This window comes from Physeter macrocephalus, chromosome 11 (assembly GCF_002837175.3).
Source record: "Physeter macrocephalus isolate SW-GA chromosome 11, ASM283717v5, whole genome shotgun sequence".
Lineage (NCBI taxonomy): Eukaryota > Metazoa > Chordata > Mammalia > Artiodactyla > Physeteridae > Physeter > Physeter macrocephalus.
This window is the reverse complement of record NC_041224.1, coordinates 79,139,111-79,164,271: the sequence shown is the minus strand read 5'-3', so window position 1 is coordinate 79,164,271 and position 25,161 is coordinate 79,139,111. Positions and strand designations below refer to the sequence as shown.

At 40.1% G+C, this 25,161-nt stretch overlaps 1 long non-coding RNA gene across 2 annotated transcripts in view; it reads right to left on the bottom strand.

The window, feature by feature from the left end:
- Positions 1-2,543: 2,543 nt before the first annotated feature.
- Positions 2,544-25,161, bottom strand: part of LOC114487088 (uncharacterized) — a 38,642-nt gene continuing 16,024 nt past the window's right edge. For both annotated transcript variants that reach the window (XR_003681713.2, XR_008618604.1), the window contains 4 exons: positions 19,685-19,878; positions 3,964-4,121; positions 3,487-3,568; positions 2,544-3,115 (listed from right to left, as the gene is read on the bottom strand). This is a non-coding gene — a long non-coding RNA (uncharacterized lncRNA). The remainder of the gene's footprint in view (positions 3,116-3,486; positions 3,569-3,963; positions 4,122-19,684; positions 19,879-25,161) is intronic.

The following is a 25,161-nucleotide window of genomic DNA, read 5'->3' as shown; positions in this document are numbered from 1 at the left end:
GTCAAAATGGCTGTGAGGGAGGATGCTGAGTACAGCTTCAAAGGAGGTCTCATAAGAGGGATGCTCAGACCCTGTAACCTGGAGACCGGCCCGGCTCACCTTGCACGAAGAGGGAATGAGGCACTGAATGGTCACTAAGCAGCTGATAAAGCATGGAGGCTGAGGGATAGGCAAAAACTAGACCAGAAAATCCCCCCGCCCCCTATGTGGAAGGGCGTGCATTCCATCTGTGCTGCCCCTCGGGAGTAGCCTGCGCCCCTACCTTGAGAGATCACCTGTGGCAAGCCTAGATGGGTGCACATTGACAGAGTGATGCTCCTGCACAAATTCATGGAATTCTGGAGGAGCACAGAGCTGTTCAGCAGAGGAATGAAGAAGCAACCCCCAGGAACGCCAAACACGCTGCTGAAAGGACCACGTGCAGGGTTGGCCCAGCACACTAGCAGCAGGCAAAGTAATATCATCTCAGGTCAAGGAGAAAACCCACAGCCCAAAATAGCCACCCTTCCCAGTTGCCACTGGGTCTAAAATTATACCATTGAAGATTTATTCCTTTGCACACCTCACTTTCCCTGGGGGCCAGTCTGGGTGAGGGCAGGGACCCATGCACCCATATGTCTTCACATTAAGGTGTAAAACGCCTGACAGCTCCACGGAGTTACATGGAGGTGGGAAAGGAAGGGAGGTGTTGAAAGGAGAGGAACAAGGCAAAGGAAGTGTTGGTGAGGAATACCAAAAGGAAACTTCTCCTATTTCAGAGTTTTACCCAGAAGGAACCTAGCTGGCAGCTACATCGTAAAACAAAGGCCTGAGCAATTTGCCAGTAAATCTGAACCATGCATGTAAACAATTCTAATCATTTATTCCTTGAAATGCCTTTATAATATATTATTATGCAGAGTTGCACATGCTTCTACTTCAAATTGCCTAAAGCAGGGGTGGGGGTGGGGTGGGGGGAGGAGTAAATGAAAGAGCAATTAAAAAGTATAACAAGGGCTTCCCTGGTGGCGCAGTGGTTGACAGTCCGCCTGCCAATGCAGGGGACACGGGTTCATGCCCCGGTCCGGGAAGATCCCACATGCCGCGGAGCGGCTGGGCCCGTGAGCCATGGCCGCTGGGCCTGCGCGTCCGGAGCCTGTGCTCCGCAACGGGAGGGGCCACAGCAGTGAGAGGCCCGCGTACCGCAAAAAAATAATAATAATAAAATAAAATAAAATAAAAAGTATAACAAGAAGGAACATGAGGAAATGGTATCTGCCTATGAGGCTAGAACACAAAAGGAAGCTACAGACAGGTAATCAGATCATCCTCAACCAAAGTCTCCACTTCTGGGGGAAGATGTCCTCAGAAATTCAGGCAAGGCCTCTGTTTTTATATAGAGAAGTTTGGTTAACCTTACCCTAGAAGATTAAGCAGTAAACAAAATGAAAACAAATAATCACTATTGGAAATACACTTCCAGTCCACTGTTCCAACAACCACCACCTCCATCCTATTCTATCTTTCAAGTCCTTAAGAAATAGACAAAAATGTCAGAATGGTAACCCACCCCCCTTTTCTTAAGCTACCTCTTGGGCAGAAAGCTAAGTACACGGATGCCAGGGATGAGCTTTAGGCAGAGGCAAGAATACAAATAGGGAACAGAAGAAGGAAAAGAGTGAAAGGCAAGGAAAGAGAACAGAGTGCTGAGAAGGATGGGTTCCTGAAAGAATGAGCAACATGTTCACACTGTTTGGCTGTTTCTAAAGGGCCGCCACTTAACTTTACCTCCAGTCCTCCAAACTCCATGAAGGAAGGAAGTTTTACTCCCATTTTTATGAATGAGAACACTTTGGATGAGAGAAATCCGCTGACTTGCCCAAGGTCATACAGCTGGGTATTTGAGGACATGGGCAGGTCTTGAAAGCTGCGTCTAACTAAGTAAATCCCCTGTTCCATCTACTCTAATAGTCTTTGGAGTTACCAAACCCAGGGATTCAAGAAATGTTCCTCCTGGGTCTGTAGGTAACGTACTGATGATTTCTGTAACTAAGATTTCCCTTCTTAAACTTGATTCGTTCATTCACGCAGCAACGATTGAGTTTCAGCTAGCTCTGGGCATTGTTCTAGGAGCTGGAGTTCACCTTCGTGGGTGAAGGGTTCTCCTTCCATCTATGTCACATAGACGACTCCTTGATAGTCAATCTCAACTGTCCCTTTGAGATTGACTATCAAGGGGGACAGTGAACCAGGCCACCTCAAGTGGCCCCTGGCATCCTTTCCTAGTGACTCTTGTCTAATTTTCCCATAATACATAAGACACCTGAAACAATGTAAGTCTTATCTTTATCCACTATTTTACTGCTTGTCTTCTCTCTAGAAAACCAGGTCCTTTAGAGCAAGGACCTTCTCTTATTCAAAGCTGTCTCTCCAATGCTTTGAACAGTTCCTGCCCATAATGGATGCTCAATAAATATGTCTCCATTAAACGACATTGAAAATCATGGAGAGCTTTTTCCAGTGCCTACTATATGTCCAAAGCAGTATGAGACTGTTTGCATCAATCATCCCATTTAATCAAGATTACACGTGCCAAAGTAGAAAATATATGAAGAATATAGGGTTTTAATAATGGCGGAGAAAGTGCTTGGAAGAATTAAAGCTCAGTTTGAAATGCCTGTACCCTGTACCACTTGATGCAAGAACAAGGGCCATCTTGTGACATTAAAAGGTAACAAATTTAAAATGAATAAAAGGAAATACTTTTTAAAACAGCATATAATCTACCTGTGGAATTCATTGCCGCAGGATATTATTGAGGCAAATAGTCTAGCAAGATTCAAGAAAGGATTAGACATTTATATGAATAGGAATAATATTGGCAGTTACACTAACTAGGTTAAAAAGTTACAAGGCATGTCCGTCCTGGGCTCCAGGGCATAACTGCTCACCAGCTGGAGTGAGAAAGGAATTTCCCCTTGTGACAGAACATTGCATAATTGGCCAGATGCACAATGGCTGGTATTTTTGCAGTCTTCTGTAACAGAGGTAGAGACCGCTGCCCAGGGGAGGTTTCTGGAGAAGTCGGACCAATGACCTCTTAATATGGTTATTTCTGTCTTCATGTTGTACAATCCTAAATAGAAGGTAGAGAGGACACATAAATTTGGGGGGATTTGTACCTGAAAATTATTCAACTGCAGAAAGCAGAAAGGGTAAAAATAATTTTCTTCTTCCTGATGATGAAAATATTTCACAGAATGAAATCATACTCTAGCTGTAATCTTATTAGCAGCATAGCCAATAGTTCCAGGAGGCTACCTGTGCAATTCCAAACCTCAGCATGCTAAAGTCCTGGGAAAATCTTACATAAGGGCATCATCCATCCATCTTTCATGTCCATCTAACACTATGCCTTCTGCATGTGCACTTAACAAATATGTGCTTAATGAAAGTGCATTTTTGCAGGTGTGGTAAGCAAAGCTGTTCATAATGCAGTCCACTCACATTTTGAAGCTTTTCTCTTTGTTATAGAGTCAGGCACTTCCTTTGATTCTTAGTAATGCATATCCTCCTTTTTTTCTTCATCCTACCACGGAAAATCAAAAAGGCAGTTGTTAGCCACACATCGGGATACAAGTGTCCATAATAACATGTGAACATATTAAAGAAAACATCAAAACTAAATTATTCATTATACTAACTTACTTTACAAACCTTAGTTATCCAAGTGTAGGTAAGACTCTGAGGAAACTGTATCAGTGCTTGAATGATTTAGGAAAGAATATCCCCCAAACTGTGGGACAAAGAACACTATGCAAGCCAAAACATAAAGGGGAATTTTAATTTAAATCCTCAAACCATCAATGAACCCAAAAGATTTCAAAGTAGAATAAAAGTAGATAGATATGCAATAAAATGTATAAATTTTAATACGATGGGCTCTTTTTATCCGCAGATTCCTCATCTGCATGTTCAACCAACCAAAATTCGATCCTCAGTTAGATGAATCTGTGGATTCGGAACCTGCCGCTAGGGAAGGCCAATTGTACTACATCATTTATACAAGGCACTTGAGCATCCACGGATTTTGGTATCCTCGGAGGTCCAGGAACCAATCCCAGATGGATACTGAGAAACGACTGGAGAGAGAGAAACAGAGACAGACCATAGTTATCATTAGTATTTTCAAATATGTTTTCACACAAAGTAAGTTAAGAACCACTGGTCTAGGACCCAGTCCACCAGAAAATTCTCAATTCACCCTGGACAGAGTCTTTTCCATCTACGTACAAGAATTCCTCTCATTAAGATTTGCTTCCTTAAGTTGGCAGAATAATATTACTTAGATTCTCTTAGTAAAAGATCAGACATGTTGAGGGGATATGGGGATATATGTATAGGAATAGCTGATTCACTTTGTTATACAGCAGAAACTAACACACCATTGTAAAGCAATTATACTCCAACAAAGATATTAAAAAAAAAAAAATGTAGGATCTAATTCCCATCCAGAGGAAAGACCTTAAACATTTAAGTGTTGTTTCAGATAGCTACCTGTCATTTTATTAACTGGTGGAAGATAAGTCTTTTCAAGTTTGGCTGTTTTCTCTTGGTTTAAACTTTCCTATTTACTTTTTCATGTGATTATCATAAGAATAGATCTTGTCAGATATTTGTTTATTGGTGTTGGGTTGCTTTTAGTTTGGGGTGCTTCTTTCTTTCTTTTATTTTTTGTGGTTGATGATTGTTTTTTTACTCAAAATTAACCACATAGCATGAGGAATTGCATGTTGTGTAAGGTCTGTCATCAACCAGGATGGGGTTCAAATTTCACCCTAGCAGTGTTACTTTAGATAAACCAATTCCTGTGACTCTCTTTCTTCATCTGTAAAATGGAGATATAATAAATTTGGCTTAATCTGGTGAGTAGATTAAAGGAGACATGACTATAAAGCATTTGACACATTGCCTTTTATATATTAAGCAGAGAATAAATTTAATCTATTATTAAAATTCTGCATATTTTGCCTGTGTATTTGTAATCATTAAGAGTGCATATCCTATTTCAATATTATTACAGCAGCTGCATAACAATGAATATCAAGAAAATATTTTATACTTCCCTTTCCTGTTCTAACTATTATAAGCAATAGTTTGATGAATATTTTCGAGCATAATCTTTTTGGTACTGAGAATGGATTCCTAGAAGTAAAAATTAATTGGTCATGGGTTATAAAAAATCTCATGGCTCTTGATACACATGGTCAAGTGAGTTTCCAAAAGGGTTTTGCCAATGTACCCTCATCTCAGCTATATAGAGTATCAGTTTCACTGCTCTTTGGTGAATAATGGGAATTACTATTTACCAGTAATAAAAAGAAAAAAAAATTAAAATAATGAAAAGACTCTGTACAAGTAAGCCATTGTGTTTCCAGATCTAGGAAAAAAACATTCTTTGAATGGTACAAATTTCCATTCCTTCAACATCAGCAAGTTTCCGTCCAAGTGTTTTCTCAAAGTGTTATATTCAACCTCTCAGGAACTTTTCATCCTACAGTCACACACCTTGTAGTTTTCTGGCTGAGCGAAGTCACAGAGGGGAAGGAGCAGTTTCCTGGTTTCCTGCCAGCTGTCCAGTTGTCCCATGAAGACCAGCGATTCACTGCCTGCCACTGGCATGAAAACACTGCACGCAGGACCATTCCCAGAGGAAATGGGACCTAATGAGACTCATACATAAATATTTTCTTGCAAAGTGGAATACTGTAGAATGACACAGCCCACATCTGACCACAAAACATGGAAGATATAACCCAGGGAGGCATATCACCTGAGCCCTGAAAAGGATAATCTGAGGAGGAACAGTTGGTTTGTGCCGCTTTGCAAGAGACCTAAATAATAGCTGGTTTTGTGGCAAGAGAGAAGAAAAAAGGAAAGAAAAGAAAAGAAAGAAAGAATACTTTGGCCTTTGGTAGTGAATTTACTACACGTGAGAGGTGAGGGATTGACAATGTTGAAATGGAAATTTTCTAACTCGAGGTGACCAAGTAGAGGCTTTTTCTTCCCTTTCCACATCAATGTTCTGCTGACCTCCTCTTTCTCTTTAAACAAATCTTGAGGAGCCCCAGAATTTCATTTGAAATCTATGTGGGCATTGTTCTAATAAGAAAGCATCTGACCACCCTCCACACCAAACTGTCCAATGAGAAATCTCTTTTAATATTCTTTCACTTAGGGCTTCCCTGGTGGCGCAGTGAGAGTCCGCCTGCCGATTGCAGCGTACATAGGTTCGTGCCCCGGTCTGGGAGGATCCCACGTGCCGCAGAGCGGCTGGGCCCGTGAGCCATGGCTGCTGAGCCTGCGCGTCCGGAGCCTGTGCTCCGCAACGGGAGAGGCCACAAGAGTGAGAGGCCCGCGTAACGCAAAAAAAAAAAAAAAAAGATGCTATCACTTATAAGGCTAGTTCAACGGCTTCTCCTGGCTCAGTTACAATGCAGTATTCACATAAAAGGCGCAAATCACAGTTGGACTCTTTCGACATTTATGGATGGTGTAGCGTTATTTATTAAATTCCAGAATCTGGTGTTGGTTAAATAGGCTAAAATGATTAGTGACTCCAGAGATGGAGACCATTTTCATGACATTTTATCCTGGCTCCATGGATGTCTGCACACCTGGGTATGAAGCACACCTAAAAGCAGGCAACAGGGTAGAAGGGATAAAGACTCAGCCTCCTATCGCTACTACCTGTGTGACCCTAATCAAGCAATGAACCTCTCTGGGCCTTTGCTGCTACTCTGTTAAATGGAGATAGTAACACCTGCCTTACAGAGTTATGTGAGGAAAGCTCCAGTTCCCAGTACAGGGGAGATTTTTATGTCTACACACGTGAGCACACACACACACATATGTGAATATGTGTGAGTGCACTTGAGTTTTTGAAAATCAATTACACCTCTCCATTTTTATAGCTCACAAGGTGTTTTGAAAAGTCAATCAAGAACGGAAGGAAAGAAACAGATTTTCCTTTCCAACAAGAAAAAGCAATTAAACGTCAAATATGAACTGTTCCTGGGAGTAAATTTTTTTAGTGGGTTAAAGGCTTGGCCATTATAGACCTCCGATATGTAATTTCTAAGAAAGGACCAGGTAATATTTTTTTTAATTAAGTGGAAGATAAAATGCTAGAACCAGTGGACCCATTCAGAAACCACTTTTTTAGCCATTTTCCAGAGCTTCCCGATTGCATCATGCCTTTTAAGAGGCCCGATTTATTTAACAGCACTTTATTTTAAACCTTCATTTGTGAAAAGCATTGATTTATGATGGGCTGATTAAAGCAATGGTATCTTAAGCAATAATTATTTCAATTATTGGACTTTCACTGATGTGCATTATCATGGCTTGCTCTCCATTCTTTCCCCATTTTGATTCACTATACTAGAATATGGTAGGTGACATAATTTTGAAAAATTCCTGTACAAATGTAACATGAGAAAGAAAGGTATAGACAGATGGACCGCTGTACCCTTTTTGATGATGTGAGGGTATGGTATTTTAATATGCTCTGACAAACTTGAACAAGTCCCTGATGGGCTCCTACTCAATATCATTTGGATTATTCAGAGCTCCAAGCCTGCTCTATTCTCCCTGGAGCACAGAGAAGTCATAGGAATGTACATACTAAAGATGACCCCTCGAAGCCTAGTACTTAGAATCTTGCCTTCTCTTTTCATGGACCTGGAGAAAACAGTTAAGCTCGCACTCAGATCTTTAACTCAATTCGAAATTAGCACTGATATAATGCAGACCAGATATTCTCTCCTGATCTGAGAGCCTGTCCCGTGGACCAGGCTGGTAAATAAAAAAGTGAAATTGGCCTGGAGTCATATGCTAGGGAATAAGTGGCAACTTGGAAGGAACCCTGTATAATGGGGGCAGCTGCTCCTGGGCCCCAGCTAATTGTCACCAGCTGTGGCCCAAACGTTCCCACATCTTTAGATTTTTCAAAAGAATCCAGAAATCCATACTGTTGGGTGAAGTTGAAGTTTCTCAGTTTCTAAAGGTTAGACAAGCACTGGCCAAATTTAGCCTGTAGGCCACCTCTGCTCTGCTTCCTAGTTGGTGCACAAGTGGTCAATCCATCTAGTTAGTGGGGAGAAGATATGCCACACATTTTTTAAATTAACAAAGTATTTTTATTCCACTATTTCACAAACATTTAAAGGAAATATATTATGTGCTAAGAACTATATGCTGGGTACTGGGAAAGCAAAAAGAAAGTAACACCTAGTATCTGCCATCAAGGAGCTGACAGTCTAGCTTTTATGTATATGAACTATGAAGGACTTGGCACTTAAAATCTTAAGAGGAAAAGCAACCTAACATTGGGGCTCAATCTATCACATTCCTTTTTTGTACATAGCTCCTTTGTTATCCTTCAGGTAAGAAGTTAGTTTGTCCCTATGTTCTGCTTTGAAGCTCTCTCTCTCTCTCTCTTTTTTTTTTTTTTTTGCGGTACGCGGGCCTCTCACTGTTGTGGCCTCTCCCGTTGCGGAGCACAGGCTCCGGACGCGCAGGCTCAGCGGCCATGGCTCACGGGCCCAGCCGCTCCGCGGCATGTGGGATCCTCCCGGACCGGGGCACGAACCCGTGTCCCCTGCACCGACAGGCAGACTCTCAACCACTGCGGCACCAGGGAAGCCCTGAAGCTCTCTTTTAATTTCAGGACTACTCCCATGAATATTAAAGTCCACATCATGCACATTCCCATTAAAACCCCCAGCAGCAATTGGAAGGGAAAATTCCATTTGTACCTTGACAGTTTATCTCCATCAAATCAACTTTACAGATTTCTTAGTTTGGTGCTATTAACTAGTCTCTTGCATGATTTGAATCTAGCTATTCTATGCTGCTGTAGTTTTTATGAGAGCTGATCAGCAAATGCTTTATGTATTAATCCCTCTGGAAAATCACCTTAATAACTTTTTTAAATTTTGGGGGGGGGGGAATTATAGAAGTCCCAAGACACAAATGAAAGCGTTTGGGTCCAGCCATTAGAATTTTCGTTTAGCACTTGAAAAATGATGCACCTAATTGCTTTACAGAAGAAAATCAGATCAAAGTTAAGATTCTTTCTTCTTAAACTCTGTAATTATTTCTCAGACTCCTACTTGAAATGCCTTAAAGTACTTCCATTGAAATGTATATGGGCTTTTTCCCTCTTTCTTTTAAATATGCCTTGACTTTGCTGGGTCGCTTTTCATTGCCCTCTTTGATGGCACGACCTGAAAGGAAAGTCCTCAAACATCACCATCACTTGCATGGTATAGAAACAGACAAAACAGGTGGGGCACGGTGCTAAGATCCAGGCATTGCACCAATTTAAAAACAGCATTTGATACAGTCTGCAGCTCAAAAACAGACAATTACGGGTGGTCTCATTTCCTTCTTTGCATAGAATTCCCTGTCAACCCTTCGCATACAGATCCCCTTCCCGTCCTCTTTTTCCCAGCCCATCCCCATAGCAAGTTCATGTACGGCTTCTCAGGGAGCACTGAATCATGGGTAACATGCTCTGACTGCTGTGGGTACTGGATGTTGGGGCACATTTGACGCTTCTCATTTACTTAACACAGCAGGCAATTCTTACAAGGTCACTGACTTTCTTAGTTGAAGCTACTTTGCTGATTCATCGTCAAACCCGGTATTTGACAGATGAAGGAGAAGAGACTGAGAGAAAGGAGGTGACTTGCCTGGGGTCACACAGCTGGCCACAGTGACTTCCATCTAGTGCTCTCCCTGCTGCCACTCACGGCCATGGTACTGTACAAACCTCGTCTCAAACAGAATTTTACTTAGGCTTCACAATAAAAACTAATGTATGATAAAAGCACAGATGGGCTTCTGTTTTGCACCAAGAGCCTACCCATCGCCAGAGACTCAACAATGAATGGGAAGCAGCCTAATCCTGATTTAATCACCTGCTGATGATTCGTGCCCCCTGAATTGATCATTGGCTGAACACTGCCTAGATTGTAAGAGGAGGAACCTTAGAACTTCCTTCCCAACTTTTGTTTTACAGAGGAGGAAACTGAGGCCCCTGAAAACCTTAAGAGCTAATTCACACCAGAGGCAGGTCTAGAACCCATGATGCTGATCACTGAGCGATGTTCTCTTCACTTCCGTGCATCCATCTAATTCCGAATGCAACCTAACTTGGGGGCCCAACTTATCACATGGATCCCAGATATCTCCTTTGTTATCCTTCAGGTAAGTTAGTTTTTCAAGTGCTCTGCTTTGAAGCTCCTTTTTAATTTGAGAACTAGTCCCATGAATACTAAAGTTCATGTAAGGTACATTCCATCAAAATTCCCAACAACTGGACAATGGTTCCTGGGACCCAGAGTTTAGCATGCCGTGACTGGCACAGTACACATGGGTCCCAAGGGGCAGATTGGGGACATCTCAGTAAAGAGGGGCAGATCATGAATAGAGCCTCCATTCCCAGCTAGGGGCTCTTGGGTTCTGCGAAGCTCTGGGCTTAAACGTGAAAACTGGACAGTACACAGAATAGCATGTACCCATAGCTCTGACATATTCAAGACAAACCCAGAGAAGTGGAGTGATAAGCCAATGTCCACTGAGACCCTGGGGTTAGTGTTTGTACCTTTACCAGACTAATGGGCTTTTTAGGCTTCCCACAGATATATTTAAAATAGTAGCTGCAGTTTATATATATTTTCAATGACCTTGTAAATCAACAGTATTCAGTAATCTTAGCTGAAACTATAAATGGCTGCTGGGCCCATTAAAGAAGAAGTAAGTTAGATCTTCTATTTTTTTAAATATGGTCTTCCAGGAAGCTGCCTCTGGAATAAGTACAGAAAATTAACACAATAAGTAAAGCATTATAGAACAGCTATTAACAGATTACACTAATAAAAACCAAATGGGGGCCTTAATGCTGCCCCTCTGGGAGAGAAGGACAGATAAAATAAACAACAGGAAAAGAATATGGAGTAAAGGAAATTGATTTTAAACAATAATAATACAGAAACCTCCCACCATGTTAAAAAAAAAAATCAGATCTCTAGCTTCACTTTGGGAAAGATAGAAGGAAATTTTCACTCTGCCTTGGTAAGACTTAAGTTTGATACTAATAAGCCTGTTCTCCAGGCTAACAAATTGGAAAAATGAAGACGTGCTGACAAGGAAGTTCTTAAATGCCAGGCACATGGCCACAAGGACTATTTACTGTAATATCAAAATGAGGAGCCCTTCCGGTCCCCTTCAGCAGAAGAGGAAATCTAAACATTTGGAGCTCATGGTCCGTCACGGTAGGACGAAAAGTCGGTTCCAATGATACTTGGCATTCACAGCAAAGGCCACGCCACACAGAGGAGAAGAAAGAGTAAGAGTTTCTATCTCCTTGGGAGGTAGTCATGGGGGTGTGTAGTTTAGAACTGCACACACACACACACACACACACACACACACACACACACACACCCGCCCCAGGTACAGCACTGCCTGTTGGCTAAATCCTAAAATCCTTGAGCGTGCTCGGGGTTAACTCTATGTAGAAATTCATAGTAGAGAAGGGTCTCTTCTTTCCATTTTGTTACCTATAACATGGCCCATTATCCCTACCTTCAAACCTAGCCGGAAGCTAACAGTTCGTCTTTGTAAGTGCCTGCTAGTTGCCAAGTGTCCTCCAATATGCCTTACACATGTTGTCTCTCATTCCTGTATTACACTTGCAAGGCAGGCAATGATCCACAGAGTTGAAGAAACGAAGGGTCAGTGTGATTCAGAGACTAGTTCCATTTCGCACCTTGTAGACACCCACCCTTCTTCCTTCCCATAGGTAACCCTGGCAGGATCCCTAACAGTCACTGTTGTTACTCTTTTCCTCACTCTGTCTTCACATATTGTTCTAACCAGCTGAACCCATGGAGCCAATCCTTTTTTGCATGGCATATGCAAAATCCCAGGTTATTTTTACTTTTCACTGGCAAAAAGTCAGCAAATTCAAATGAAATGATAATTTCTATGTGAGAAAAATAGTTTAGCATTTTCTTAAAATGCAAACTTAAAAAAAAAATCTTACACAAGACTCTAACTTTTAATTTGGCAGAAAATAGCCTGGTGGTTTCGTGGGATACACTAAGTAAAACAATAGTGGTTTAAATGTGTTGGTCTGAGAATTGAAGGTGAGCTTTACCACAGTGAAATGTGGGTGTTTAGACTAGAAAAGAAGCGTCAGTAGGTAAGTGATGGGGTTGTCTGTATGGAGATAGACCACTCGTGTATTAAAAGGGGAAGACTTGTTCAATAATGGGCAGAGAGGGGCTGGGAGGTATACAAGGGAACCAGTGAACAGAAGGTTCAGGAAGGGAGATTGAAATTTGAAGCTTTGAACACATTCTAAAAGCTGCAGCCCTTCAAAAATACATTGTATTCAGGCCACCACACGTGGTAGTAAAATATTGGAGTCATTCTGAATAAAGAATATTTTAAATAATGTGGAAGTTTACTCTTTGGTAATAAGACAGGGAAAAAATGAAGAAATTATATAATTTGAAGGAAAGGGACAAAATTATCATTATCTGCAGACGATAAGGTTTAATTAGACGGCTCAAAAGAATCCACTGGCAAACTCTTTGAATAAGAAACCAGTAAAGTGGGAAAATACAAAATAAAAAAGCAAAAATACAAAATAAAAATCACTTTCCTCAGAAAACAGTTATAAGATTTAATAGAGAAACTGTATTCACAATAGCAATGAATAAATTTGACACCATGCACATTGAAAAATACATGAAGAAACTACAACTTTAATAGGAGTTCATGTGAAAAAATAAATGAGAAGTCATGCTTTACTTCTAAATGAGAATACTCAGTATTAAAGACCTCAGATCCTCACACATTAATGTATCAATTGTCTTTTCTTACATTTTGAACTTGATGAGTTCTTATGGGATAACAAATAAGGAGGCATAACCCAGAAAACTAATTGTAATGAGAAAAAAAAACCAAAAAACTTGCATTACTGGATATGAAAACATATTCTTAAATTGTGATAATAAAAATGGAGGGTTTTGGCAAAAGAAGTGATGAAGACAGAAAGATAATGAATAAAATTTTAAAATACAGAAATAGGCCCAATAGCATACAACATTTAGATCAGTGAGGAAATAGATTCTTACCATACCGACCAAATACGTGACAGATTTAAATCTTTTAAAAAGAGCCACAAAAGCACTAGTAGAAAATATAGGTTAATATTTCTCTGACCCTGGGATGTGCCTTTCTGAACATAAAAGTAGAGAAAGAAAGACTAAATGAAAATAATTATGTATTTAAGTTCATAAACATATACATTAAAAATCCATTAACAATTAAAAATCAAGTGACAAAATGAAGAAATGCTTGCAATGGGCAATAGTGAAAGGGTTAACAAATTTAATAGGCAAAGAACTTTTACAACTGTATATGCAAAGAACTAACACAATTGAAAAATTGAATAGAACTTCTACAATTTTAAATAAATAGAAATTAAAATAACAGACAAATAACATACACACAAAACAAGACAGCCAAGAAACATGAAGAAGTTAGAATCACAAATAATCAAGGAAACATGAATCACAGTAGGTTCTAAGTTTCTTATCTTAGTTTGGAAATAATTAATGATGGTTTGTGAATTCTGTATTCTCATTCACAGCAGGCGGGAATATAAACTGGCATAAATACTTTGGAGGGCAACTCTGAAAATTTTAGCCCCAAAAAGCCTTTGACCCAGGAATTTCGCTCACAGTAATTTCCAGAGGGAACAGAGATGCACGCAAACATTTTAAAAAGGCAAAAAGTTACAAAGTTACATGAATATCTAACTAGAGGTCAAATGAATTATGATACCTTCAAATAAGGAAGTATGATGCCAACATAAAAATCATGTTTTATAATAGTTTTAACAACATGAGCAAATATATATAAGGACTTGTCAGATGGAAAAACCAGATTCCAAAATAGTGGATGACAGCAGGACGTCAGTCTTACTTTTCCAACATACAAATATATGCGTGTAAAAAGGAGAGGAAAAAGATGAGAAAATGTATATCAACACGTTGACAATGATTATACACAAGCGGTGGGACTAGAGGCAATTTGTATTGACTTCTTTGTGCTTTTCCATAATTTCCAAATGTTCTGCGATGAACGTGTATTATATTTGCAATCAAGAAAAACATTGTTTCATGTGTGTTTTAAATCCTAGCTGGCTGGAAGTGTGGAAGTGTGAGGTAGGTTGTCCAGAGAGGATGCTGCAGGAGTATAAAGGGAACTTCTCAACCCCGTGAGTCTATGCCTTTACCTTATCCTGGCTTTTTTTTTTTTTTTTTTTTGCTCTTTTTTGTCAGTTCTCGGAAAGTTTGCAGCTTCCAACACCATTTTACATGCTCCTCCTGTGAGTGACAGAGCAGTGTCCCAACAATACTTAATGTATTTTGGGTCAGGGGCCCGTGGGTCAGCAAGGTTATTAATAAACATCGCCTCTTGTTCTAATTTGGGTCCCTTCTCTCCTTCTTGTCTCTCCTGCCCTGCTTTTCCTTTCACATCTCTTTCTGTCTGACCCTTTTCCCCTTCTCCCTGATCTCAAAGATTCGGCCTTCATTTTAGCTCGACTTCTGGCACTTTTACCGTAACACTTTTCTGATGTATTTGTTGGTCCTGTTAAGTTTTCATAGGGAATTTCATTTTTGAGGAAAGATTTCGTGTCCTAAATCGATTTGACGTGGGCTGATATGATTCTCTGATCTGACATGCCTGGGAGATGGGGGGATAAGTCAAAATGAGGCAAATGTGGATGAGCAGGGGAAGGACCTTGTTTTTGAAAAAGAATTTTTGTTAAACAATATTCACCGACCACAGAATTAGCCAGATTTAAGAGGCCACTACTACGAACAGCTCTACCCAAAAGGAAGAGAGCTGGAAGGCAGAGGGCAGCTTAATTTTATCATTCTTTTTCTATTATCTTTGATGAGACAAAAAGAATTTAAAGAATTTATCATGTATATTTGGATGTATGTACACCCATTTTATTTTCTGTTTTAGAGCTTGATTTATGACCTCAGCTTATATTAGAGTAAATCTTGTTGTATTTTTGCTGATTTTATTACACAAATAGAAGTGGCTGCATGGTCATCACCACTACCAAATTTTTACACATCAGCTCTTCAAAGCCCCTGAATTTGGTACAAATTCAATTTTTGTTTTTACTTTCAACATTTCCTAACTGCAACTTCAAACCAGACAAGATTCCTTTGTCAACTGAAAAAAGTCAATTCCTACACACACACAAATTTGCATGTACTGTTTCCAAATTTATTAAACTTCAGTTGTTATTTTCTTCTAATAAACATAATATCGCATCTCCCATCAGAGCGTTCAGAGTTAAATGTGCCAGTGGGAGTTACTTAACAATGATAGAGCAACATTTTTATATCGGAAAATATATAAAAAGAAATGTATGATTCTTTACTGAATTACTCATACTTTTCAAATTTACCTATTGCACTTTTTCCTGTTCAAGAATGCCTTCTTTTTTAAATGTGACCTAGACTACCCTTTCTAGAATGAATAGAAGTCTCTAAGAGTGATATAATTTTTTAACACATGATTAACATGATTAATTCTACTATAAACTAGGGTCCTCATATTGAAAAAAATGAAGAAAAAAAAAATGAAGAAATGGCAAGGAAGCTAAATTTATCCAGAAGAAAGATAGTTTTCTATACCTAAACTTATTATCATGAAACATACTAGTTTTGTTGCATTACCAGAATTGCACCTGAGTGGTCTTTCACAAACTAAGACTATGTGAACTTTGAATAAATTATGCATTCCGCTTCTTAATATGGTCACCCCTCACCACTGTACATTAACAGTCAGACAGGCAGGGATCCTGAACTCAGTTCAAATCACCATTGGAAGTAGCCATTAATCAGACTTGACTAAATGTCTAATTTGGTTCCTTGCTTACTCTTTAGTTTTTGATTTTCCTTTTGAATAGGTTATTCTTATCTGTTCTGTAACAACTATCAAAGGATGAGGATAGCTTTAAATGTGCTCTGCTACATGTGTGGCCATTTGTCACACATGGGATAATATTTATTTTCTTTAAACACACTACTTTTCTTAATAGACCTGGGTTTGCATGAGCAGTAACTTATTAGGCTGTCTTGGGGAAGAAGAGAGGAAAAAGAAGAAGGAGGAGGAAGCTTTTCTTGAGTGCCTACTATGTACCATACAGTATGACATGTGCATCCATCCATTCGATGGAGCTTTTATGTTGTGCTAAGTGTTTCACACATCTTTTCTGGTATTGTCTGCACAGCAACGCAGTGAAGAAGAAATTGTTAACCTTGGGGCTTAGAGATGTTAAGCAACATGTCTAAGACACACAATTAGTGTGACATGAAGCATGGATTGGCACCCAGGCCCTGCTCGCCAAGCTATGGCACTTTCAGTGATTATGAATAGACTTCATTGTCTGCAGTGGCAAGGGCTCAGAGTACAGATTAAACCCTGGAGTTTATTGTAGGCTGGGCTTGCGGTCAATGACACCTGATCACTTATAAGGTATGACTTGGGGTTGTCTGAAAAGCCAAGAAAGACCTCCCAAAGAATTACATTAGATAACATGGCAAAAACATTATGAAAGGACTAAAAAGAAATTCTCATATTAGTATGAAATACATATATTATAACACCCATGACACCGTCTGACTCAGACTGGTGGCTTTCAAGAGGTGGGCATCTATGTACCCTTGTTGTATGTATTTTAAATATTCTCTATTTAAAGAGGGTCACTGGTTCCAAGATGTTCCTCGCAATTTTGGTAAATAAATGTTCTGAGGATCATCTATGTATGGGGAATTTTTCCCTCACATAATCAGGATGGATGCAAAGCACAGTTTTATGCCCTGTAACAGGCCATTTTCTTTTTCCATGATCTCTCTGTTTCGGCTACTTCCAAGTCCCAGGCTGGGATCTGCAGGCTGTGGGATGAGGGTGGTGTGGGAGGTGTCAGGCTACAGTTCTTCGTGCTCTAGGGGTAAGATTTCTTATGAAAACGGGCAGCTTTTTTGTTCTTCCTCAGCCTTTTTAACACACAGCCACACCTCTGGCTGCGCCTGCTGTGGTTGTGACTGTACTGAGCTAAATTTGCGGTACGCGGGCCTCTCGCTGTTGTGGCCTCTCCCGTTGCGGAGCACAGGCTCCAGATGCGCAGGCTCAGCGGCCATGGCTCACGGGCCCAGCCGCTCCGCGGCACGTGGGATCCTCCCGGACCGGGGCACGAACCCGTGTCCCCTGCATCGGCAGGCGGACTCTCAACCACTGCGCCACCAGGGAAGCCCTGTACTGAGCTAAATTTACGCTGCTGACAACTCGCACTGAAGTGCATCGGTAGCACAGAGTCAGTGAGAGTTGTGTGTATATAAGCGCGGGCAGCCCTTGGCCCGCTGAGTGTAATAGCATCTCTGCCTTGGGAGATTACGGGTATGATATGGGTGATGCGTAATGGATGGGGCAGTCTGTGTACAAATTTCCAATGACTTGCTACACCCCTTTAGGATGGTGGCTGTCAAAAGTGTTAGCACTTTACACACACAACAACTACGGATCCTATTACCGGTGGCCCCTGCGCTCACAGACCGGCTCCTCCTCCACCTTCTAGTAGGTAATTGCTGCAGGGGTACCTATTGAACATATACAAAGGAGGAAACACGGGTGAATTTTCTTCCTTGAGCTCCACTTTATTAATAGAGAAGGAGGAAAATACGGAACGTGTTTGAATTAGCCTGGACGGAAGTTCAAAGGGAATTCCATGTAAAAGATATCTCTGAAAGATTTAAATTAGCAACCCGAAGAGAACTTGATTTCACATACAGAAACTGAACCAAGGGGGACATTATGTTGCTATGCACTTAAACTAAGACCTACCCTGATGTCAGCGCTTCATTTGGGGTGTTAATGGAAAGGTACAGAGATGCGGAAACTTCCACGCTGTGGATGATGTTTAAAACATTTAAATTGTTTATCATGTCTTTTTGAATGAGTCTGCCGATGGCTGGGGAATCTACAAAAGTTTAAACATGAAGATCTGACTAAGGAACACTAGCATTCTTGGGTTAAGAGACTTTTCATGCTAAAAATAGACAGCGTCACCTCTCAGATTGGGGCAGGCAAACTAAGCTGTATCCTTGCTTTTTTTCTGAGCTGAGACTAAACTTCATTGTGTGATTTTTCTGGTCTTCCAAGCTAAACTGAGACATAACAGATTAGCATCAATAAAGACACTGGTGACAATGATGATCGTTCCGAGAAAAATTAGGGGCAAAATAACCACCCCGATGATGGCCTGAGATTGAATGTGGACAACCTCTTTTTTATAATAGTATTGAAAATCTGTTAGCATTGGAAATCATAGCATTGATTATATTATCTGTCTGCATCTAGTGTCTAGAGCACTATGGAAACTCACTCATCCATATACTCAATTTACTAGCCCTAAATATATTCCAGGCACAGTGCTAGTCTCTGGAGACACAGATCCAAAGAGAGACTGTCCTTGTCCTTAGGGACCCTGTCTTAATTTATTTTCATTGTATAATAAATAGTGTATGCTATGTACCTGTCACTAGTCTAAGTGCTTTACATATATTAACTCATTTAATCATCAAAACAACCATAGGTATAGTTATATTATTATCCCCCATTTTACAGACGAGGAAACTGAGGTACTAAATCAGCAGGCCCAAGGCCACACACCTGGTATGTCAGCGGACCCAGGATTTAAATCCAGGCAAATCTAGTTCCCAGAGACCTTATTGCTGATGGCTGCTTAGGAGCTAATTAAAGAAATAAAGCTTTAACTATTTTCAGCATAACTACTAGTGACATCAAAGAGCCTAGAAACCCCAGAAACCCTGGCTTCTGCAATATTCAGATCAATGATTGGGCAAAACTGTAAGAGACATGCTAATGCAATTTGTAAAGGAACAAAAGATGAGAGAGATAGACTCTAAAAGCCACCGAAAGCCAAAACAAAATGCAGTTTAATGGGGATAAACATGAGACGTTCTTAAATGCAATAAATCCCCCATACAAGCCCTAGATGCCTGAAGTCTGACTCCACAGCATGGGGGCTCCTCCCTGACCAGGGCTCTGATTAAAGTCACATGACATGATAGATAGCGCTGGTCACGAGACTTCTGATTATTTTATTTTTTTCTGGATGCTTAAGAGACTCTGGCAAACTAAGGCCAACTCACGAAGACAAAACTTCTGAGTCCGTGTCATATGGGGCACTGGGGAACTTAGCCAATAAAACAAAAGCAGTGGCTTGAAGGGGTGGGGGAGAATGAAAGTTACCTTTAAGGGTTTGAAAGTCTGCCATATGGTGTAGAGATGAGGTGGTTCACCTCTATTGCTTCTGAGGACAGACTCCAACTCTGTAGAAAGATGCTCCAGGGACACCGTTCTGGTTCCCATAGAAGGAACAAAACTTTCTAAAAACAAAGCTCCCAATAGTGGTAGCCTGGGGGAAAGGGAACCCTATCCCTCCCATCTGTCTTAGGTGGCTGGCCAGGGCTAACTGGCAACCTTCACTCAGACCTTCACATATTTACATTACCTGCCTTGAATTTACAACTCTTGAAAATGCTGAATCGGTGTCGTCTGCCTGACCATCTGCCCATTTCCAGACCTCTGGCTTCAGTGGGAAGTTGGACCAGTGTCCTCCAAGCTTCCTTCCAAGGGAGCTGTTCATGACTTCTTGATTCCATTATGGAGCCTTGAATTCCACAATGTTTTAGAAACCGGTTATCCCTGTTGTATAGATGAAGAAATATCAGAGGGCTTAGTAACCAGCAGAATGAGAGGCAGATAACATCTCCCCCTCACACATAGATTCCTGCTCACACTTGAATAACTACTTCTACACAACCAATCTTAGCATTGTTACAGAGCAACTTAGCCCTAACCTTATTCTAGAAAATTGGTCTGGTCCCCAGTGGCCACTATATCATTTAGCTGAGAGCTTACTATCATTTCTAAGTTAATTTGTGAGTTAATTGTAAATGTCAGGAAGCTCTGACACTGCCAAAAATGGTAAATTATTGAGATAGACCAGGGTCAGAAGAATCCAAAATTGAATAAATTTGGTTGTTGATCAGTTTTTATCAAAAAATATGTTGACATCCAAGGGGACTGGAATGCCCTCAAATATGAGTTGCCTCAGAAGACAGCCCTCCATGAAGTGGACCCTGGATTACGGGGTAAAAAATGTTTTCCAAAACAAAACGAAATGTTTTCCGATCCTAAGATTCCCATAATACTCCACAATCACAATGCCAATCACGTTTTCATCTAAATGACTATCCAACCTATAGAACTTTAAAAAGAGCTCAGTCCCTGCCTCTGATTACATCCAGTTTGATGGTCTAAATGTGGTATTGAAAGTGGTTAAATTCTAAACCTCTGAACACGTGCATTACTGCTATTGGTAAAATAATGACTCGTCTTTTCCACACCACTGGGTTTGGCAGGTCTGTGCTTCAGGAATAGATATGCCTCCCATTCTTCTTGCCTTCTGACCTCTGTGGTTCCTTTCCCCCCGGCAAGGTCAAGCCCTTAACATCAGGATTATGTTGAAAGAAAGACGAATATTTTCCCCAAACTTCTGGAATTATCAGGGTTATATAAAGTGGGGGCTGGCGTCCTTAGTAAAGGGAGAAAACGAAATCTCATTCCCAAATGATTCGGACCTGTATTGGCCTCCAAGTTTTGGCCAAATGATGCCGCTTTTTTGCCCACATGGCTGTATTTATTACCATAATCTGTGTCTCTCCATTCTCAGCCGTACAGTCCTCATGGTAATGATGCCACTAACTCCCATTTGTTACTGATTAATCCACAGCATATTGGAAAACGGAGTTAAAGTGGAATGCAATGGTAACTAAGCAAAAGATGTCAGAGAGCCTTTACTTTTAACTTCTCTTGCAAAAATCATTTTTGAGGAGTGGCAAACTGAAAAACCACATCCTGACACAGCATCCACAGTCAATTAGCCCCTTCGCTGAGTGAGAAAATGCACGCTTTCCTTGCAGAGGATCTGTGTTAAACATCTTACCTGGAAGACAACATTCAGTTCCCCATTCATTGACATTTTAAGGCAAGTAACAACAGGGTTTTTCTAGCTGCTTTTCTCTACCCTCAGACACACAGGTCAAAAGAGGAGGCAATGTTAGGCTGAAATTTCCGTAATTTACAATCTCCAGCTTGTGGGCCAGAGCCAAAGGGCTCTTGGCTACAAAGTGTAAACAGAGCATTGTTGCCTCTTAATCTGGGTAATTGGTCCCAAATGCTGTTGCCACTTTTCAGATCAGATGCTTTACATACTTTTTAAAGAACCTGGAACTTTTCTCCTTTGGCAGGGAAAAGTTTGGAGCATTAACTCAGTCTTTTCATCAGCACTAAGACTCCTGTAAACAGCCATGTGATTTCATTTGGGGGCCTGTAAACACAGGAGACTGGGGGCCCGCTTGGAGAGTTCCAGTCCATGCTTGAATGTTCATCCAACTATTGTTTGCTTCCCCCATCCGAGCCAACTTCAGAGTGTTTACTTAACATACACAGCTTCTGCAAGAGCTGAGCAGACAGGCCACCTCCTAGAGGGTGCCCCCAGTTATCAGAAGCCAGGTTATGTCCCATTCCAGCAGAACGTGTTCTTATCAGTACATGCCTTAAGGGTGATGCACCGCAGTGAATTTGGCCTAAAACCAGTTGTTCTGTGACATCATCTTCTGGGAGAAGTCCTGGGGATGCTGTGGGAGAGAAGACAGTATGTGGTGTTCTGGGAGGAGACGAGGCTTGGGACGATGCAGGGGGACCACAGGCTGCATGACCCTGGGCAGGTAACACAACCTCCCTGAGCCTCGGTTTTCACATCTGCAAAATGGAGCTAATAATATAAACTTCACAAACTCATCATGAGAATTAAATGAGAAAGTGAATATAAAGGTTATGGGGGCATTCCACATACTATTATGATATAAAGTAATTTTAAAGCCATATGGCTTAAAAAATACTTTACATCATAATAGTATATATATTAATAATAGTATAGTATATATATATTACTATCATATAGTAATATATGTAATAGTATATGTATTATATTATATATATTATATTATATATATATATATATATATGCGCCTATCTTTCTGCTTCAACCTACACAAGGCAGGGAACATATTTTTGTTTTCCTGTGAAATCTCTGACTTAGGCTTCAGTATTCCAAGAAAATATAGCTTTCATTACTGTTTTTGCAAGAAAATGACAAAAATCTAACTGAGTTCCCTTAATTTGTTTTTCTCTTAGACCTTCCTCTTTACCTATTTCCAATCTCCCTGGTGACATTTGTAGGCCTTCATTTTTCTTCTAAATATTTCTAGAGTGCTATTGAGCTCTATATTAACTATTGCTTCTCCAAGTTTTCCTTATTTAGTTCTTTTGATCTTTCCTCCCAAGTCAATCTCTCACCCTGTCATTTTTGTACTTTTTTTTCTTTGAATTCCAGTCCATTTATCTCTATCTCTTTGGCATTAAGGTATTCTACATATGTAGCATTCCAAGTAGACACTCAGCAAAGACTTCAGGGAGATTTGGGACTTCGACTCCCTTCCTACTTCTGGGTTAAGAAGATTAGACAAGAATGAGCTTTCTCGACCTTGGTTTCTGCCATTACATTTACTTCTGTTCTCAGCAGTTAAAAATGGGAAAATACTTCTCCTATGTATAGTCTATGGCAGTTTGTTTTCCAAACAACATTGCAATTATATTTTCTCTAGGGAGGCAGTATAGCATTGTGCTTAAGTACAGAGATTCCAGAACCAGACATCCTGGGGTTCAAATCCCTTTTAGGAACAGTGTAACCTTGGGCAAGTTATGTAATTTCCCTGTGCCTAGTCTTTCTTATCTGCAAAATGGAGATAATTGTGTTTGTTTGGTACTGTTATGGTCAACTAAGTTGAGTTAATACAAGCAAAGTACTTAAAATTGTGCCTGGTTACAGTAAGCACTCAAGAAATGTTGGTTACCGACATTTCATTTAGATTCTCCTTTTTTTAAAAATCGTATGTGTATTTAACTGTCAGTTTCCCCTCTGGTCTCTCATATGTGGTCACATTTCCACATATATCATTGAAAATGGGCTTCATATACTGTTCTTCCCTACTTCAGAATGTTACAGGAAATATGAAATAAAATAGGACAAAACAGCAATTCCCAAAACATCTAGCTCTCTTCCCCAGACCATCATCTCTTCATCATTAGCTAAAGTGGGATGAAAGTTTTATTATGAACCCAAAACACAACTGTACTTTACCCCAAAGTGAGCGAATCTGGGTTAGCTTTAGAAAACCTGGTTTGAATTTTAGGAGAACCTCCTTTTTACTCTCAAATGCCAAAAGAGGATTTACAGTTTCAGGTGGATACCAAATGAAATTTGGTAAGTTCATCTGAGTTTTACTTTGGGTTTGTCATTTGAATGAACTCAAATTTCATGCAGCCTTAATCCTTATATTTATGGTTTTCCTGCCATTTTCACCTCAGTTGATAAAAAACATTTTTAAATAAATATTGAGACATGCTGTTCAATATTTCAGCAAATTGCAATATTTTAGAGCATATACATTTCTTTGTCTCAATAATATATAACTATGAGGAAAATACAGTTTTGGTAATATATGCTTTAATGAGTCATGCTATTTTTGCAAATATTCTCCTTTACTTCATACTGTGTTTATTAGCCACAAAATTCCAAGTTGACCAGACAATAATTAACAAAATCATCTATTTCTGTCAACATTTAAAGATCTGCAGCTGCATCCATTTTTAATCCCTGGCTCAGGTAAACCATGACTTTAAAATCAAATTTGTATAATATAAGCTTTCTCCATTTTTACATTTCTTGCCCCCAGAAGTCAGAAGCCCAGACTTTAGCTAATTTCCTCAAATTATATGCTAGAGGTTTGAGGAGATTTAAGGATAGATCTTTTATGTCAAAATGATAGGTTCACAGTTTGTGACTGATGATTTTGGACATATAAATGATATATGCCCATTAAATAAAGAGGCCTTTGGGATGAGAAGATTAGGCAAAAGTGAGTTTAGGGAAATTTCCAAATCCTACATTTGCAGAGATATGGGCAACACGCTTACAGTTTCTGTTTTATTATAAGGCAAAATAATTTTAAATAACTTATATATTGAGACTAATATATCAATGAGATTAAAAAGATTATTTGCCTAGAAGTGCATTTTTCACTCCAATAGTTAAGTAGAAGCTTTGCAGTTACATTACTTTGAATACCTACTTTTTTAATGGAACTAAACAAAGTTACTCTGGGATTTAAAAAAAAAAAAATTCTCTTAAGAAATGTGCATTAGATAAAATTTCTCCCAAATACTACTGATACTTTTTCATAAATTAACCACACTTTATATTATTTTAAAAATTAGGGGCTTCCCTGGTGGCGCAGTGGTTGAGAGTCCACCTGCCGATGCAGGGAACACGGGTTCGTGCCCCGGTCCGGGAAGATCCCACATGCCGCGGAGCGGCTGGGCCCGTGAGCCATGGCCGCTGAGCTGGCGCGTCCGGAGCCTGTGCTCCGCAACGGGAGAGGCCACAACAGTGAGAGGCCCGCGTACCGCAAAAAAAAAAAAAAAATTAAAACCTGAAAACACACACAAAAAAAGTCACACGTTTTTTTCTTCTAATCTGTAGTTCCCAAATGACTGGTAATAAAAAGAAACTTTACAACATCTTTGAGAATACCAAAGAACCCCAGTCAAGATTATTTTGGCTAGAAAAGAAAGCAATTTTGATATTCAAAAATTTGGCCTTCGGACATATATACACTACCAAATGTGAAATAGATAGCTAGTGGGAAGCAGCCGCATAGCACAGGGAGATCAGCTCAGTGCTTTGTGACCACCTAGAGGGATGGGATAGGGAGGGTGGGAGGGAGACGCAAGAGGGAGGGGATATGTGGATGTATGTATATGTATAACTGATTCACTTTGTTATAACACAAAAACTAACAC